General features: G+C 42.0%; 6 non-coding genes across 6 annotated transcripts; 4 read left to right on the top strand and 2 right to left on the bottom strand.

Annotated features, from left to right (window-relative positions):
• Positions 1-7,465: 7,465 nt before the first annotated feature.
• On the bottom strand, positions 7,466-7,537 carry trnad-guc (transfer RNA aspartic acid (anticodon GUC)). Its single transcript has one exon. It is a non-coding gene; the product is annotated as a tRNA-Asp (tRNA).
• A 592-nt stretch (positions 7,538-8,129) lies between these two features.
• trnag-gcc (transfer RNA glycine (anticodon GCC)) lies at positions 8,130-8,200 on the top strand. Its single transcript has one exon. It is a non-coding gene; the product is annotated as a tRNA-Gly (tRNA).
• Positions 8,201-13,355: 5,155 nt separating this feature from the next.
• trnad-guc (transfer RNA aspartic acid (anticodon GUC)) lies at positions 13,356-13,427 on the top strand. Its single transcript has one exon. It is a non-coding gene; the product is annotated as a tRNA-Asp (tRNA).
• Positions 13,428-13,854: 427 nt separating this feature from the next.
• On the top strand, positions 13,855-13,926 carry trnad-guc (transfer RNA aspartic acid (anticodon GUC)). Its single transcript has one exon. It is a non-coding gene; the product is annotated as a tRNA-Asp (tRNA).
• A 149-nt stretch (positions 13,927-14,075) lies between these two features.
• Positions 14,076-14,147, top strand: trnad-guc (transfer RNA aspartic acid (anticodon GUC)). Its single transcript has one exon. It is a non-coding gene; the product is annotated as a tRNA-Asp (tRNA).
• A 130-nt stretch (positions 14,148-14,277) lies between these two features.
• trnag-gcc (transfer RNA glycine (anticodon GCC)) lies at positions 14,278-14,348 on the bottom strand. Its single transcript has one exon. It is a non-coding gene; the product is annotated as a tRNA-Gly (tRNA).
• Between the last annotated feature and the right edge of the window lie 2,720 nt (positions 14,349-17,068).

Below are 17,068 nucleotides of genomic sequence, written 5' to 3'. Positions count from 1 at the left end.
ATGAGTCGCCGGCATGTGAATTTCAACAACAATAACACGACGAGTCGACGCTTATGTTTTCGTGACGACAAATTTTTGTTGTCGACGTCATCGATTATGTCGACTAATCGTTGCAGCCCTAGATCACAGAAATGCTGGTTAGTCAGCAGAAACAAGTTCAACTGCCAGTCAAGGATGTTGCTGTGTTTAGGGGTGACCCACTTGCCTAGATCCTTTATCAGAGCTTTTGAACAAGCTATTGAACAGAGAACCGATAATGACCAGGATAAGTTGTATTACCTGCAACAGTATACAACAGGAGAACCACAAGACCTTGTGCGCAGCTGCGAACACATGCCAGCACACAGAGGCTTTCAGGAAGCAAAGCGACTGCTTCAAAAACATTATGGAGGTGAGCTAATGATAGCTAGTGTCTATATTGATAAAGTTTTAAAGTGGCCGCAAATAAAGGCTGAAGACGGAAAAGCGCTGAACACTTATGCTGTGTTTTTGACAGGCTGTCATAACACAATGGAAAATGTGGAGTATATGGAGGAAATGGATAACTCTACAAACATGAGGATTGTGGTATACAAACTGCCATACAAAATAAGTGAGAAGTGGCGCAATGCAGCATATGAAATCAAGGATAGGGGAGGACACAGAGCAAAATTTGCTGACCTTGTTATTTTCATTGACCGTCAGGCAAAGGTAGCTATGGATCCACTTTTTGGAGACCTCCATGACAGCCGCACAGCAACAGAGAAAAAGAGAAACTTGTCAAAAGTGGAATGAAAGGAAGCAGCTTTGCAACCAACGTGTCTGTGGAGAGGAAAAGGCCAGATGCTACGGCAAAGCAGGTTAGCCCAGTCAAAGTAGCTAATGCCTTCGAAGCACCATGTCTATTTTGTCACAAGAATCACACGTTGGAGGATTGCTTCAAGTTCAAAGAGTTGCCACACAAAGCGTGTTGATTTCCTAAAGAAAAAAGGGCTACGTTTTGGGTGTTTGACACAAGGCCACCGTGTGCAAACAGTGCTCACAGAGACATCCAGACATTCTTCATGAGGAGAAAGAAATCGCTAAGAACACAGCTGTGTCAGCGAAAGATGACAGCACTCTAAATGAAGAGGTGTCAGGCGATGAGGATAATGAAGGCAGTGTATATGATGATGTTCGCCCTGAAGATCACAAGTAGTGTATCACAAGTAGTGCAAGTAGTGCATCACAAGTAGAGGTGGGTTAAAAATATCTATTTTTCATTGAAGAACCCATTTTTCTCGTGTTTATTATCATTTGCCACATAATTAAAGCAACCTCATACTAAATTTAAGAAAACAATATTTGCATTTTTTTGTCATATAATTTCATCCAAAACTTGTATAAATCAAAATATGTTTCTTGGAGTGGCAGCCCTATGGCTTGGCGGACAATAAGTTCTGGTACCCGACCGGACTGAACAGCGCAATGCACAGGTGCTGTATGCAGGTTAGGTACAGTCAGCTGCAGAGATGAGCGGACCTCAGCAAACCTCCATGAGCCGTTTCTTTACTGGTTGTTCGGGTAAAAGAAGCAGTGATGAACAAGTGGAAAATCCTACCAAAAAGAAAAGCAAAAGCTTTAATCGCAAGTACGACATTATGTATATAAAATACGGAATTGTTACAACGGGCGATTTGGAGGCGCCAAACCCACTATGTATTTTATGTGGAGAAACGCTCGCCAACGAAGCAATGAAGCCAAGCTTCAAAGACACTTAAATACAAAACATCCTTCTCTCAAAGACAAACCAGTGGATTTTTTCGAAATCCTTTACAATTGGAGAGGAGCTAATACTGCCTGCTGCAAATTCTGCCTTGAACTTTTGGAGGAAAAAGCAGCTGGCAAAGTGGGAAAGGTTCCAACAATACTGTTGCCAGGAGAATTGATGATATTGCCGAGGATATTGAGGGACAATTGCTGGACAGAATAAAAGCATCTCCGTGGTATGCAATACAAGTGGACGAATCTACTGATGTGGAAAATTCTATTTCTAAAATGTTTATTAAAATTGACATAAATTGTCAACCGGTCCCTGAGCTTTTTGTTTATACTTCTGCTGGTCCTTGGCACAAAAAAGGTTGGGAACCCCTGCTTTACCAGGCTTACTACAATCTTAACGGAAGCTGCTCGCCTGGAGCAAGTGGAGGCATCTGATGTAAGTTAATGACTTTTATTGTACACTACTACAGTATTATATTGTATACACATAGACAGACAGGCACGCACAAACAATTAATTCATTATCCTGACCATGAATATTTATTTTATCTTTCAACAGCCACAAGCTGATGGAGCTGCTGTTTCTGTGCAGAAGGAAGACAACTCCCTTACTGCTGATCCTCCCCCAACAAAGAAGTCCAAGGAGCCTTCTTCTGCACTCATGTTTCTCCTGGGTCCAGTTTACAAGCCAAAACAGGGCTCCAGACTAACTTTTTTCACTAGGAGCACAGTAGCCCCCAACTGAAAATTTTTAGGGGCACAATCAGAAATTTTAGGAGTGCACATCGTTTATCGACATGCTAACCAAATTTTTACATTTCTACTACATTTCAGCGTATTAGTAATACGTATTTCATAATAGATTAATGAATTCAGGGATTAAAGCAAAAAAAATATTTTTGACTGAAAAATTTTTTCAGGCCAGTTCATATTCCCCCTCCATCTATGCGCTGCACCACACTTTAAGAATGGCCCCTTTTTTGCCGTGCAGTTGTTTCCCAAAGGTTTCAAGTAAAAAAGTTAAATGCTGTATTAGCCCTTCTGTTTTCTGTTTTTTATCACCATTTGATTCGATCCGACCCGATATTAATGTGGGTTAGTGTTATTAACAGGGCTGCACATAATTATTTTGGTCTGGTGCTCAGAGGAGCCCCTGGATATGTGACTTGGGCCTCCAAAACGCGGTGACCCGTCTCGCCGGATCGATAAAAGAGGGATGCAGGAATAAGTTATAGGCAAAACGATATTTATTCACTTACTGTATAAAGATGAATGGCTCAATTTTACAAAGTGAATTTATTTCAATAATTCAACTAGAATATGGTGTAAAAGTGAATTTATTTCAATAATTCAACTAGAATATGGTGTAAAAGTTAACTTATTTCAATAATTCAACTAGAATATGGTGTAAAAGTTAACTTATTTCAATAATTCAACTAGAATTTGGTGTAAAAGTTAACTTATTTCAATAATCAACTAGAATATTGTGTAAAAGTTAATTTATTTCAATAATTCAACTAGAATATGGTGTAAAAGTTAATCTATTTCAATAATTCAATTTAAAAGGTGAAACTAATATATTACCTAGTCTTATTACATGCAAAGCAAGATATGTTGAACCTTTATTTGTTATAATTTTGATGATGGAATTGTTTATTGATTTAATAAAATATTCTCTAATTTATTTTTTATTTGGGGTTTTCATAAACTGTGAGCCATAATCAGAGCAGCGTCTTGCAGGTACACTGCAGGACACTGGCTGATTTATGGTTCTGCGTTGCATCAACGCAGAGCTTACGGGGTAGGACACGCGGGACCGCGAACGTATGGTGCGCGTCGCCGCGTGCATCATGCAGCCACTTCTCGGTGAAAACATGTTTTCTGTTTCTATCCACGGGTAGTGGTTCAGTTTGGCGTCCCTTTGTAGTTGGTGGTGGTGGAACGCCAAAATAATTACTTAATGGCGCTTGCTTCTTGGATATTTTGACGAGACGTGACGGGGTTTGTTCAGTAAAGCTGATCCTTACCTCTCTTCCTCCCCACCCACCGCAGCAACGAGCATGGAGGGGGAGTAAGGACGCGCTGTGATTGGCCAGTACAAACTTTGAGTGGGAGTTCTGGGGAAAAGCTCTCCCAATAGATGTTTTAATATTAATATTCTGGTCTGGCCACAACCAATAATATGAGCCCCAGCTGTTGGTACGCAAATGCGCTTCGCAGCACAAGATTGACAGCGCACTGTGGATTTTGACGGCGCATGCGCTCTGGCGGCCCACTTATGTGCAGCCCTGGTTATTAAAAATGTTTTTTGAGCTGTTGCCTGAATTATACGACTGTAAAATAACTAGTGAAATAATAATTTCAGAATAATTATTGTGAAATAACTAAAAAATAAATAACTCAAATGGGTCTTTCAATATCCATTTAAAGTGCAAAAAAGAAGGAAATATCAATAGCTCATGCAGCAAACAAATAATTTTAGCTTGTCTAATTTATTCTGTCACCACACACACAGCTTGCCATGAAGCATCAGGGATTTTTCAGGTATGTCATGACAAACTGTGTATCCAATAACAGAAGAAACCAAACAAGCTATGAACTTCATTGAACTTATATAACATTTTGAAATTTAAGCTGAAATATCCAAAACACTGAACACTGGTTTTGCACGGGTGGGGGTGTGTATGAGTGTGTATGTGTGTGTGTGTATGAGTGTGTACTTGTCCGTGTGTAACGTGCCTGGCGATTCAATGATCTGCAAGTTTTGCCCGCACACAGTTGACTGGACACGAAAAGATACATGCGAAAAAAGATCATGTACTTTAACGGCGAAGTCTGTAGGTGTAATAATCATAATTTTGTATTACAGTACGAGGCGCTCTCCTCACGTGGAGCGCGAGAGCGGGGTCTGTTTCTTAACGCAGCTGGTTGTCTGTGTGAGCGGACATTAACGCATAAGGCAGCTTAAACACAGGCTCAAACAGCAAGTAATTTCCAGCATTAACAGTCCTGCTCAGCCCGCCGTCTGTACGGAGTTAACTCGTGGTTCTGTATTTTCTGCGCTGGTTTCTCAGGCGGCCGCTTCGACATGTTTGTTTTCTTCATGAGGGCAGCGGGGGCGGGCGGGGGAAAGAAGCGCAGTGTCCCCGGCTCTTAGTGACCCTTTTTTCAGCATTTTTTCAAAAGAAAACTTAATTTAGTTCGAGTTTTAAAAACCAGCGCTTTGTTAACGCTACCGCTGCTCTTTGACGCCGTGTTCATTGTTTGATAGTTTCACACCACGCACATATGTGAATTAAATGACGTGACTACTGGTCCCCCAGTCTCTGACAAGTCAGTCTTCCCTGAGGGGCGGGAGCCAACCGGCCCTCCTCTGGTTCTGATTGGCTAATACCAAGGCTCTGGCTAGATTTATTGGTTTACAACAGCGTCAGTTTAATGTCCAACATGATTTAATTGGATAGTCTAACGGCTGATTTATGGTTCCGCGTTACACCAACGCTGGCAAAAAACACTTGCAAATTTACTGGTCGCACGTGTGCGAATGGACATGAAATTCAGTCGCACATACTCAAATTTTGGTCGCAAAATGCGAGCATTTGGTCGCAGTCTGGAGCCCTGCAAAAGAACCAGCTGCATCAGTGAGAAGTGCACCTGAGAAGGCACAGGATGAAGTAAAAAGATACAGAGAAGTAGATCCTCTGTTACTCTCTGAAAATCCACTTAGCTGGTGGAAGAAGCATGAGGCAAGTTACCCCCTTTAATTTTGCCAAGCAAAGCGTTATCTTTGTGTGCCTGGAACCAGTGTCCCTTCTGAGAGGGTATTTTCAACAGCTGGTGACATTGTTACAGCAAAAAGAAGCTGCCTCATTCCAGAACATGTTGATCAGCTGTTGTTCTTGCAGAGAAATCTTTCAGTCCCCAGCAAGTGATGATTAAATGGTCATGAATAGGAATGGGCGATATTTTACCGTTCACGATATACCGTCAAAAAAATTCCCCACGGTAAGAATTTGTCATCTCGCGGTAAAAACGATAAATTCCCGTTGATGACGTTTTTGTGTAACAAACATGGCGGAAGGCCGATCTGAGAGCGAGGAGCTTGTTGTTAAACGAGGCTCCAGCTCCGTTATCCGGAACTGGTTCGGATTTAAAAAGAATGACGAGGAGCAATCATCATCTATTATATGCTGAGTCTGCAAAAAAACAGTGAGAGCAAAGGATGGCAATACTGTTTATTTATTTATCAGGTTGTATTTTTTTCTACTTTGTGATTTTATAAGCTCAGAAAACTTGAAGGACAATGGTACTTTTGCTGTTTGCACTGTTATCCCACTGTTTAAGCCATACAGTTTGAATAAATGTTGAATCTGTTCTTACATTTCAAACTTGTTTCATTTGAGTCATTACAGTTTTGCAGTACAGGTGTACTAATTTAATTGGTTTTTATTAATTCAATTTAATTGGTGTAGTTTAGTAGCATTTACTTTTCTTTTAGAGCAGTGATTTGGGGGCTCCAAAGACTGAATGTGGTGATACATTTATAGTTACAAAGATGGAGTTGAATTGGTATTTTTTAAATCGTCATTTTTATCATTATCGGGATAAATGCCAGAAATAATTGTGATACATTTTTTAGTCCATACCGCCCATCCCTAGTCATGAAGAGCCCTTAGTGTCATGTACACTGATAGTTAGGTTTGCACTTTAGTTCAAAGGTGAAGTTTTTCAATTTCTATTCAAATTGTACCTGCATTTTGTGAGACAATCACTGCAGTGTTTTATGTTTTAATGAGGTACACTACAGTATTATGTTTGCCATGTGATTGTCTTTGGATGTGGGACTGGTCTGGTTTGTCTGGTCTAGCCTGGGTTAAAAGTATGTTTACATTTTTTATTATTTAATTTTATTTATTATTGTTTACTTTAGCTACTGGTGAGTTCATGCACCATGAGCCAGAAGAGCCATTTGCACTGAGAACTTTTCTTACTTGAATTTTTATTTTATTTAAAACATTTTACTTTGTTAAAAAACTGATAACATGTTTGATAAAAACGCGGATTTTAACCTGGAGCAGGATACCGAGCCAGCTAAGCTAACAGGCGAGTTAGCCGAACTAGCGTGGCTGACTGGGTTACTGCATAAAACAAAATTTTCAAGGTACCAACGAAGTACTGATAAATAAGCCAATCAAATTTGAGTCCAATACAGGAGTAAGAAAAAATTTGGCAGAAAACTCCCTACCCATGACAAAAGCAAGCACGAAACCAGCACGAGCGTTTGTTAACACTCTTAGCCACCCGCAATTTTCTTGGGTATGGATTGTACATACGAAGTACCAAAAGCCAAGCATAATAAAAACAGCTCCTGGATGACATCCATTGTTGCTGTTGGTAGCGTCTCTATGGTAGCCTCACTTTTGATGTCATCGAACTACTATGACGCCACGCTACACGTTTGGTCCACACCCACATGTGCTATGGCGGTCCGACTTGCAGTGGAAATGCTCCCCTGAATTGACTGGACCATTCTAAACCGTACTGAACTATACTAGAAAGTACCGAACTGTATTGAACTGCTCAGACAATTAATTTTCCTTTGGGAATTAATAAAGAATTTGTGTGAACGATGATGGTCTGGAGCATGTCACACCGAGGAGCAGGACGGCACGTTTTACCATTCTAATCATTTTTTTAAAAGTATTTGGAGATAAAAGGCTATTGTCTCCCCGTCGGGGAATTGAACCCCGGTCTCCCGCGTGACAGGCGGGGATACTGACCACTATACTAACGAGGAGATGTTTACAGGTGTGTGTGTGCATGTGCGTGTGCGTGGCAAAAGTGCTGCTAAACACACCCAAACACAGTGACAGCCAGTCAATGTCCACCTCAAGGTGGGACTGACCATTGTTTTCCACCCCTAACCACTCAAGCACAAGAAGCCCACTGAACAAACACAGATTTCATAATAAATGCAACTCGCAAACAGAAAAAATTAAATTTAGAGATTTAAAAATAGATTAAGCGATTAAAAAAACATAACGCGCTAAATATGCCTGTAATTAATCAATCACAATTAACGTATTAAATTGACACCCCTAATCTTTATACAGGTATGGAGTGAACTGCAGTTTTTCAGGTCAACCTTTTGAAGGTTTTGATTTCACTATGTTACAGAATGGATCATCATCAGCTTGTTATCAACATCTTCACAACTGTTGTCCGATAAAAAGAAAACAAAACTGTGTATTTAGTACAGGAAGGCATGCTTTCTCCATACTCCTTTGTATCAGGGTTTGCTGAAGCAGAAAAACATGCAGGACTGCTGCCCTGGAATGTGTCTACGAGGACCATCTGTCGTCTTGACCTCATGCTATAGGGTCACATGTGCATTGGTGGTTCAGTGGTAGAATTCTCGCCTGCCACGCGGGAGGCCCGGGTTCGATTCCCGGCCAATGCAACATTGCTTTTTACTTAGTTAATACATTTTTACAGATTTGTTTTGAAGGTAAACTATGGCACCTTTTTACCACAACGATTTTATACATTTCTGAATATTCCAGATGAAGTGTCTGTGATATGTAGCTTTCAGGCTCAGCAAAACCCTTTTATTCGAGCAACTTCCATCCAAGAAGTAAGCACAAAGACAAGTTATTTACTGGCATTCAAGCTAGCAAAGGCCAGCAAGCCTTTCTCTGAAGAGGAGTTTCTTAAAGAGGAAATAAATTTGAAAAAGTTAGCTTTTCACGCAGGACAGTGACTCGCCGTATTGAAGTAATTGACAAACACTTAACAAACAAGCTAAAGTCATTTACATTATATTGTTTGGCACTGGACGAAAGCAATGATATAAAGGACACCGCTCAGCTTTTGAGTTTTTGGAAATGATGCTGAATGATGAAACAAATTAATTTAACAAATTAATCGCTTGGCCATTACATTTCTGTGGAGGGAGAGAATGTTTCTGACCGACTGCGATCCCAATCCTGTGCGTCTCTCTTCCAAGACGTGCCACAGACACTAAACGCAGTTTCTCCAAATATCTGATTTAATTTAATACTTTGTTAGGCATAACGTTAAAGCTTGCTTTTAAAGCCAAAATACGCTTAATATCTTACCAAGGCGAGTCCGTTTCGTTCAACACTGCGACGTGCTTTCTCTTCAAATGCATTACTGACGTGCTCCCGTGAAAAGCAACGTCGGCTTTGCAAACCTTGCAAGTCATCTTTTTATTCACCGTATCAAGGCTAAAATGCTCCCAAACTTTTTATTTTATTTTTTATCAAAGTTTTATTACGGGCAGCTGCGCTCAGACGCTTTCGTGCATGCGCGACTCGGCAGAGATTGTATTGAAGTGAGACGCCTCACTCCATTGGAAAAACACGTCTGGCGACAATTGTCGACAATGGAATTCATTGTCGACAATTTTGATTATCGATTTTTGTCTACAACGTCGACGAATCGTTGCAGCCCTAGCGGAGAGGATTTATTTAACAGCGTGTCAGCGGCCATACAGAAGCACAAGTTACCTTGGAGTACGCTCGCCAACGTTACCACAGATGGATCACCAAATCTGACAGAAAAAAACGTTGGGATGCTCAAGAGAATTTAGGACAGGGTGAAAGAGGAAAACCCTGCGCAGGGAGTAATTTTCCTCCACTGCATAATTCACCAAGAAGAACTGTGTAAATCTGTGTTGCAGCTTGACCACGTAGTGAAGCCCGTTGTGAAACTCGTTAACTTTATTCGAGCAAGGGGACTCAGTTCATTAAGAAACTGATGCCATTCACACGGACTTACTTTACCATTCTAATGTTAAGTTTGGGAAAAGTATGCCAACGTGTGTGGGAGCTCAAACATGAGATGATTTCATTTTTGGAGCTACTTGAGAACACAGACAATTTGCCTTAGCTAAATGACACAGATTGGCTTTGTGATTTAGCTTTTACTGTGGACATCCTGACACATGAACGAACTGAATGTGAAGCTACAAGGGAAAAAACAATTTGTTCATGAAATGCAAACAAACGTCAGAGCCTTCAAAACCAAGCTGGTTTTATTTTCGAAGCAAATGTCAGACAAGTCATTTTTTTTTATTATAATTTTTTTTTTTTTTGTCGCAAATGCACCATCGCCGCATCTCTCCACCTTCACAGCACAGCCTGTGTGATGATAAGCGCAACGGCGGGGGAGGGGAGGGGAGGGGAGGGAGGGAAGGAGTGGGGTGTTTGGGGAATCCTATTGGGTCAGAGTCGTCGTAAGAAAAAAAAAAGGAGAAGTCGCCGTAAGAAATAAGGCAGTGGATTACCGGAGAAAAGGTAGACTTATTAGCCACCTTATTATCAGTGACGCTAATGTGGGTAAACAAATTGATAACATTAAAGCCGGGCATACACTGTGCGATTATCGGCTCGTTTTGAGCCGATTTTCCAGTCGTGACCCAATCGTTGCTCGTGCCTCGTGCAGTGTAAGTGGGGTAACGACGAGAGATTAACACCTCACGACGAGCTCCCGATCACAAATCGTGAGGTCGCAAGAAAATCAAGCGTGTTTGAAATCCTGGTCATTTCTTTATTTATCTCTCAAAGATTTTGTTTATTTTTTGGGGTTTTTTTGTTTTTGTCTTTCACCTTCTGTCCTAAAGGTTTCATCAGTTCAACAGACTTGTGTGAAGTTTCGACCTTATGTGTTTGAAGTCATATGTAAATTCACTGATACTCCCTCCACCTCTGTGGGTCGTTAGTCTTTTGTTCTTAATCATTTACATGGTTTCGTCACATGAATAGAAGTGCGAATGGGTGTGAAACTGCTCTCCTCGTGAAGGAATCGTACAGTTGAAGCAGCCAGGACCCGATTGGCCTCATCCTTTCGCAGAGAGCATGCGCAATCTCTGATGTCACGTCAAAAAAACTATTATTTGTAGTTTAAGTGTTGCAAATTCACATTACAAATCATGTTTTAATAGCAAAAAAAATACCGCATTTCCACGTACGGTGCGGGTCGCCGCGTACCCTACGCCATAGGCTCTGCGTTGTTGTAACGCGGAACCATAAATCAGCCTTACGGCGTGCCCTACGCCGTAAGGCTAATAAATCAGCCTTTAGTGTGTGCGCTGTCTGCTGTTCGGAACACTTTTCTTTTTTCTCTTCTCATTTTGCTGGTACGCCGGGTCCCTCCGCCGAGACACAACTTTTGCTGTATGCGTTCTTTGTTGTGTTTAAAAATGATGCGCAGAGCCCACCCAATCAGACACGGTACATATATTTTGGCATTTTAATTTTTTTTTTTTTTATCTTAATTTAATTAAATTTGATCACGTGATCTGGTCACATGATCTGGTCACGTTGCCGGTAGCGAAAAAAAGTCAACAGTGCCGCGTGTCCGCCTGTAACCTATCTACCATGGCCTCAGTGTTAGGGCTCGGGCCAGGGGGCTTTATAAATATATGGGTATATAAATTTATTAACTATATGAGCGTGGAGTCGGCGGTGCGCGGCGCCGAGCACGAGCCGGGCGCGCTCCGGCGGACAGTAGAGTCGCGCTGTGAAGCCAGATTTATGGTTCCGCGTTAAATCGACGCAGAGCCTACGCCGTAGGGTACGCCGTAGGGTACGCGGCGACGCGCGCCGTACGTTGCGCGTACCGCGTACCCCTTTGGCGTACGCTCTGCGTTGGTGTAACGCGGAACCATAAATCAGCCTTAAACCACACCTGCAGCCCATCTGCTCATCAGGAGGAGAATTTAAGAGCGGGGCTGCCAGTTGTTCATTGCTGGTTCGTTTTGTTAACTCTGTGAGCTTTGTTGGTTTGTTTGTTAGTTTGCTGGTGTGTTTTTTTTTCTCTCTGTGATTTTTGAGTTATTTATGAAGAAGTTCTGAGTTCCCTGTGAGGAAGGTTTTTTGTCCCCTGTGGGAGTTTTTCTGTGTTTTTCTATTAAACTACGCCTCGTTTTGCCTAAAGTTTAACCCGGTTTGGTGTCGTGCGATTGGGTTCATAGAGAACGACCCATAACACTCGTGTGTACGGACATGTGTAGACATGTTAAAGAGGTAAAGCCACAGATTTGTTTTCTTTATTATTGTAATCTGTGCTTTAAATAAATCTGGCATTGTTTATTATAAAACAGACTGATTGATTGCTTGAGTAGTTGAATACATGAGAACAGGACCTTGAAAAAAATAATCGCATATTAAATCGCAATCGCAATATTGAGGAAAAAAAACGCAATTAGATTATTTTCAAAAATCGTTCAGCCCTAGTTTTTTATATGTATTGTATTTTGTGCTGACCTGGCCCGTCTGTCAAATTTTAAAAGTCAATGTGGCCCCCAAGCCAAGAAGTTTGCCCACCCCTGACCCTTTGATGTTGATGGACCTGGCTGCGGGGCTGAAGAGGGTGCTGATAGTCTTTTGTTTGAGAGGAGGCTCATAGTCTTCATCATCGCTACTGTGGAACAAAATAGATCTATAAATATTCTTTTATCGATCACTGAAATATTTAAATCATTTCTTTATTTATCTCTCAAAGATTTTGTTTATTTTTTGGGTTTTTTTTGTTTTTGTCTTTCACCTTCTGTCCTAAAGGTTTCATCAGTTCAACAGACTTGTGTGAAGTTTCGACCTTATGTGTTTGAAGTCATATGTAAATTCACTGATACTCCCTCCACCTCTGTGGGTCGTTAGTCTTTTGTTCTAAATCATTTACATGGTTTCGTCACATGAATAGAAGTGCGAATGGGTGTGAAACTGCCTAGTAGGGTTACAAACACCCAGTTGTATTGTTTCAAGGCTTCTGAGAGTTGCTATAATCTGGTTTAAAGTCAACAACATCCACAGGTGGTAGAAGATAAATGAATGACAGGTTTTTATCTCCCTGTTTTTATCACCTACATACTCTCCACTCATCCAACGTGTGAAACCCGCAGTGAGGACAATAAAAGTGTGGCCTGTGGGGGCAGAGTCTGAGCTGCAAGACCGCTTCAGACACACAGACTGGAGTATGTTTGCTGCCCAGGCAACCACTCACCCCCACACTGACATCGAGAGCTACGCTTCCTCAGTAATGGTTGGATTACATCTCCACCACCAGAAACGGATTACCATGTATCCCAACCAGAACCACTTAAGCCGCGGTTAGACTTGCAGTTGGTGCCTGCGTTCGCGTCTGTTCGGGTCCCAGCGCTCCTCGCGTAGTACTCGAGTAGAGCCCGTCATACCGGTGGACATGAAATTCAGTCGCACATACTAAAATTTTGGTTGCAAAATGCGAGCATTTGGTCGCAGTCTGGAGCCCTGATATTTAGTAGCAGAGGAAGTAGCAGTAGCAGTAGCAGATTAGAACAACGAACAAGTTTACAGGACAATATTGGATGATGTAGGAGATTATAACATCGTGTGAATGTGTTTGAGTGTGTATGAATGTTTGGTGGTGGTCAGAGGGGCCGTTTGGCGCGATATGGCAGAGAAAAAAAAAATTAATTAAACGATTCCTCGAGGCAGAGAAAATTCCTCGCTCATTTTTTGTAATCGAATTACTCGAATTATTCGAGGAATCGTTTCAGCCCTAATTTGTATTCAGATATATTTTCAGAAAGGGACGACAAAACCGCATGTCTCTCCTCGTTAGTATAGTGGTGAGTATCCCCGCCTGTCACGCGGGAGACCGGGGTTCGATTCCCCGACGGGGAGGATGTTAACATTTTTCTTTCCTCCATTTTGATCCTTAAATCTTCTGATTTAGCAGCTGGACTAGTAGAATGTGCTGCAGTGTTACAAGCGGAGCAGGAGCTTGAATTGGAGGCGGCACATGTTAAAGCAAGGCTGGAGAGTCTGACGTTAGAAGCAGATATTGCAGAAAAGAGAGCTCAAGTAAAGGTACTGAAAGAGTATGCAAGATCGGAAGATGACATGAATAGCTACCTCCGCTCATATTTGGCAGCAGAAGGAGATTGAGTGAAACCAAAAGGAAAACAACTCTCTCACTGACCTGCAGTGAAACAAGAACAGAAATGTCACCCTTTCATTAACCTGCCTGCTGCCTTGTTGACCGTTGTTATGGGTTGTGTTTTTCCACATCCTACTAGTTGTAGCCAACAATATGTTAATAATGAGCAGCTCCTCGTTAGTATAGTGGTCAGTATCCCCGCCTGTCACGCGGGAGACCGGGGTTCAATTCCCCGACGGGGAGTATGTTTGTTTTCCATCCTTACAAAATGTCTTCTGATTTAGTAGGATGACGTTGACAGGTGTTAAGGGTTGTGTTTTCACATCCTATTTTTATTTGTGTTCAGATCGAGCTACAGGATCGTCTTTTCCTACAGAAGCCTGGTGAGCAGCTCCTCGTTAGTATAGTGGTGAGTATCCCCGCCTGTCACGCGGGAGACCGGGGTTCAATTCCCCGACGGGGAGAATACAATTTTATTTACCTTGATGGTCCTGTTTTTTTGTTTTTGAACCTTATTTGATATATATTTTTCTATCGGCAGTCTTTACCAAGCAAAGATTAAAAAATGATGATTCAGAGTGTCAAAAGCACAGATGCATTGGCCGGGAATCGAACCCGGGCCTCCCGCGTGGCAGGCGAGAATTCTACCACTGAACCACCAATGCAAGCGATACATGAACCATGTGATTCTCAGACCATATCCAAACTGAAAGGGACTCTAACCTTTGACGTTACATGCAAAGTGACATCTACTCATCTGAAAAGGGCAATTTGTAAGGGGGGAACAGAAGCTGTAAAGAATGATAGAGTGAGCTGTTTGAGCAGCACATACTGTAAGAGCCATAATGTGAAAATATTCTTTTATTTTTTATTTAAAATTCATAGTTCATAATTTATAGTCATGTTTAAGATGTACAAAGCAAATTCTTGTATATTGAACGTTGCTTACATAACCTCCCTTTAATTTGGCGAGTGAGTTCGTCACTTCTTGCAGAGTTGAGCAGAGAGCTGCATTAGGCACGGGAGATGTATGATCTTCCCATACTTGTTACGGAGTTTAAAAGGCTCAATCAGCAGGAGTCAAGTAGGAGATTTGCTGTCTGAAGAAGAAAAGGCTGATGATATAAGTCACTGGTTTAAGCCTAAAATGCTGATTATCAGACAGTTTACAGAAGACACTGAAAAATGGATAAATGCTTGGAGTGAAAGCAGAACAAGCAAAGATACAGCTGCTGCTGACGATGAGGATAATGAAGGCAGTGTATAATGATGTTCACATGTTCACATCTGCCTTGTCTGCCAGATCATCATCTTGTGCTGTTGAAGAAGCTGAACTAGCTGGACTAGTAGAACGTGCTGCAGTGTTACAAGCGAAGCAGGAGCTTGAATTGGAGGCGGCACATGTTAAAGCAAGGCAAGGTTAAAGGTTAAAACAAGTTCAAAGAGTTGCCACACAAAGCGTGTTGATTTCCTAAAGAAAAAAGGGCTACGTTTTGGGTGTTTGACACAAGGCCACCTTAGCAAAACCTGCAAGAAGAGAATGGTGTACAAACAGTGCTCACAGAGACATCCAGACATTCTTCATGAGGAGAAAGAAGTCGCTAAGAACACAGCTGTGTCAGCGAAAGATGACAGCACTCTAAATGAAGAGGTGTCAGGCGCTACGTCTGTTGCTCAGGAAGTAGTTGGCTACACTGGGGCCGGAGAGACAGAGTGTATGTTATCTATTGTGCCAGTGAAGGTCAGATCCCGTACGTATGGAACGTCCATACAGACGTATACTTTTATGGATCCTGGAAGTACGGCCATGTTCTGTACGGAGGAGCTCCGAAAGAAACTTAACGTTAAAGGAAGGCCGACTCAGATCTTGTTGAGCACAATGAGCCAGGAGAAACCTGGTGGACAGAAGCTGATTAACAGTTACCAGCTCTCAGACCTTTAAGTGTGTGGCCTGTTGGACACAAAATACATCCAGTTACCGAAGGTCTTCACAGCAACTTCGTCTCCCAGTGTTGCTTCTTATGCTTTGCGAAGAATGGCAAAAGATAGAAAAGACGACACTGCAGCTCCAGAAGCTGTGGAGACAGTTCTGCGTAATTTTTACGTAGACAACTGCTTAAGATCTGCACCTACAGAGGAAGAAGCAGTTGCGTTGGTGAAGAATCTTCGAGACTTGTGTTTGGAGGGAGGTTTTAACCTCACAAAAGGGGTGAGTAATAGCAGGAAAGTCCTGTCATCCATCCCTGCAGAACACCGAGCCAGCGAGCTTAAAGACCTTGATCTCACTCATGACATCCTACCCAGTGAACGAGCCCTAGGTATACAGTGGTATACAGAAGAGGATACATTTGTATATAGTATCAAGCTGCAGGAGAAGTCAAAGACCAGAAGAGGTATTCTTTCTGTTGTAAATTCCAACTACGACCCCCTTGGCTTCCTAGCGCCGATTGTGCTTCCTGCCAAGCTTTTTTTAAGGGACTTGTGCAAAGAAAAGCACGAATGGGACGAAGAAATCAGTGGCTGGCAGGATGATCAGTGGTGTAAATGGTTGAATGATCTGCCTTCAGCATAAACAGATGCATCAAGCCTATGGGATTTGGATACGCAGTAGAGGCACGTTTGCATCATTTCTCTGTCTCTATCTCTCTCAAAATGTCTATGGCACAGCATCTTATCTTGTATTGGTGAATAAGCAAGGCAGAACCCATTGTGCTTTTGTGATGGGGAAGTCTAGAGTGGCCCCTTTGAAGCAGGTCACTATTCCAAGGTTTGAGTTGACTGCAGCAGTTATCGCAGTTAAAGTGGACAAAATGCTGCGAGAAGAAATGCAACTCTCACTTCAGCCATCTGTTTTCTGGACTGACAGTACGACGGTTCTCAGATACATTGACAGTGAGACTGCTCGCTTCAGGACCTTCGTGGCAAACAGGATTAACGCCATACGGGAGGCTACCAAACCAGTACAGTGGAGGTACGTCAAAACATTGCAGAATCCTGCTGATCAGGCAAGCAGAGGCATGAAAGTGGAGAGTTTGATTCAAGGTGAAATGTGGTTAAATGGACCACAGTTTCTGCTACAGCCAGAAAGTGAATGGCCACAGAGACCAGATAGCATGACTCAAAACCTGGAAAGTGATCCAGAAGTCAAGAACATCACAGTGAATACCATCTCAGCTGAAGAAAAGCCTGATCCTGTGAACAAGCTGCTACAATACTATTCAAGTTGGGACATGGATTTTACAAACATCCATCAGTCAATCAGAAAAGGATCCAGAGAGACAGAGGGTACTTGTACAGCAGCACATGGAAAAGTACAAATCTACTATGAAAAAGAAAACATTGAACCTGGAGCACTTGATGGCTGCAGAAGCAGAAATCATACGAT

This window comes from Cololabis saira, chromosome 24 (genome assembly GCF_033807715.1).
Source record: "Cololabis saira isolate AMF1-May2022 chromosome 24, fColSai1.1, whole genome shotgun sequence".
NCBI lineage: Eukaryota > Metazoa > Chordata > Actinopteri > Beloniformes > Belonidae > Cololabis > Cololabis saira.
The sequence above is the reverse complement of the archived record's forward strand: the minus strand, read 5'-3'. Positions and strand labels throughout refer to the sequence as shown.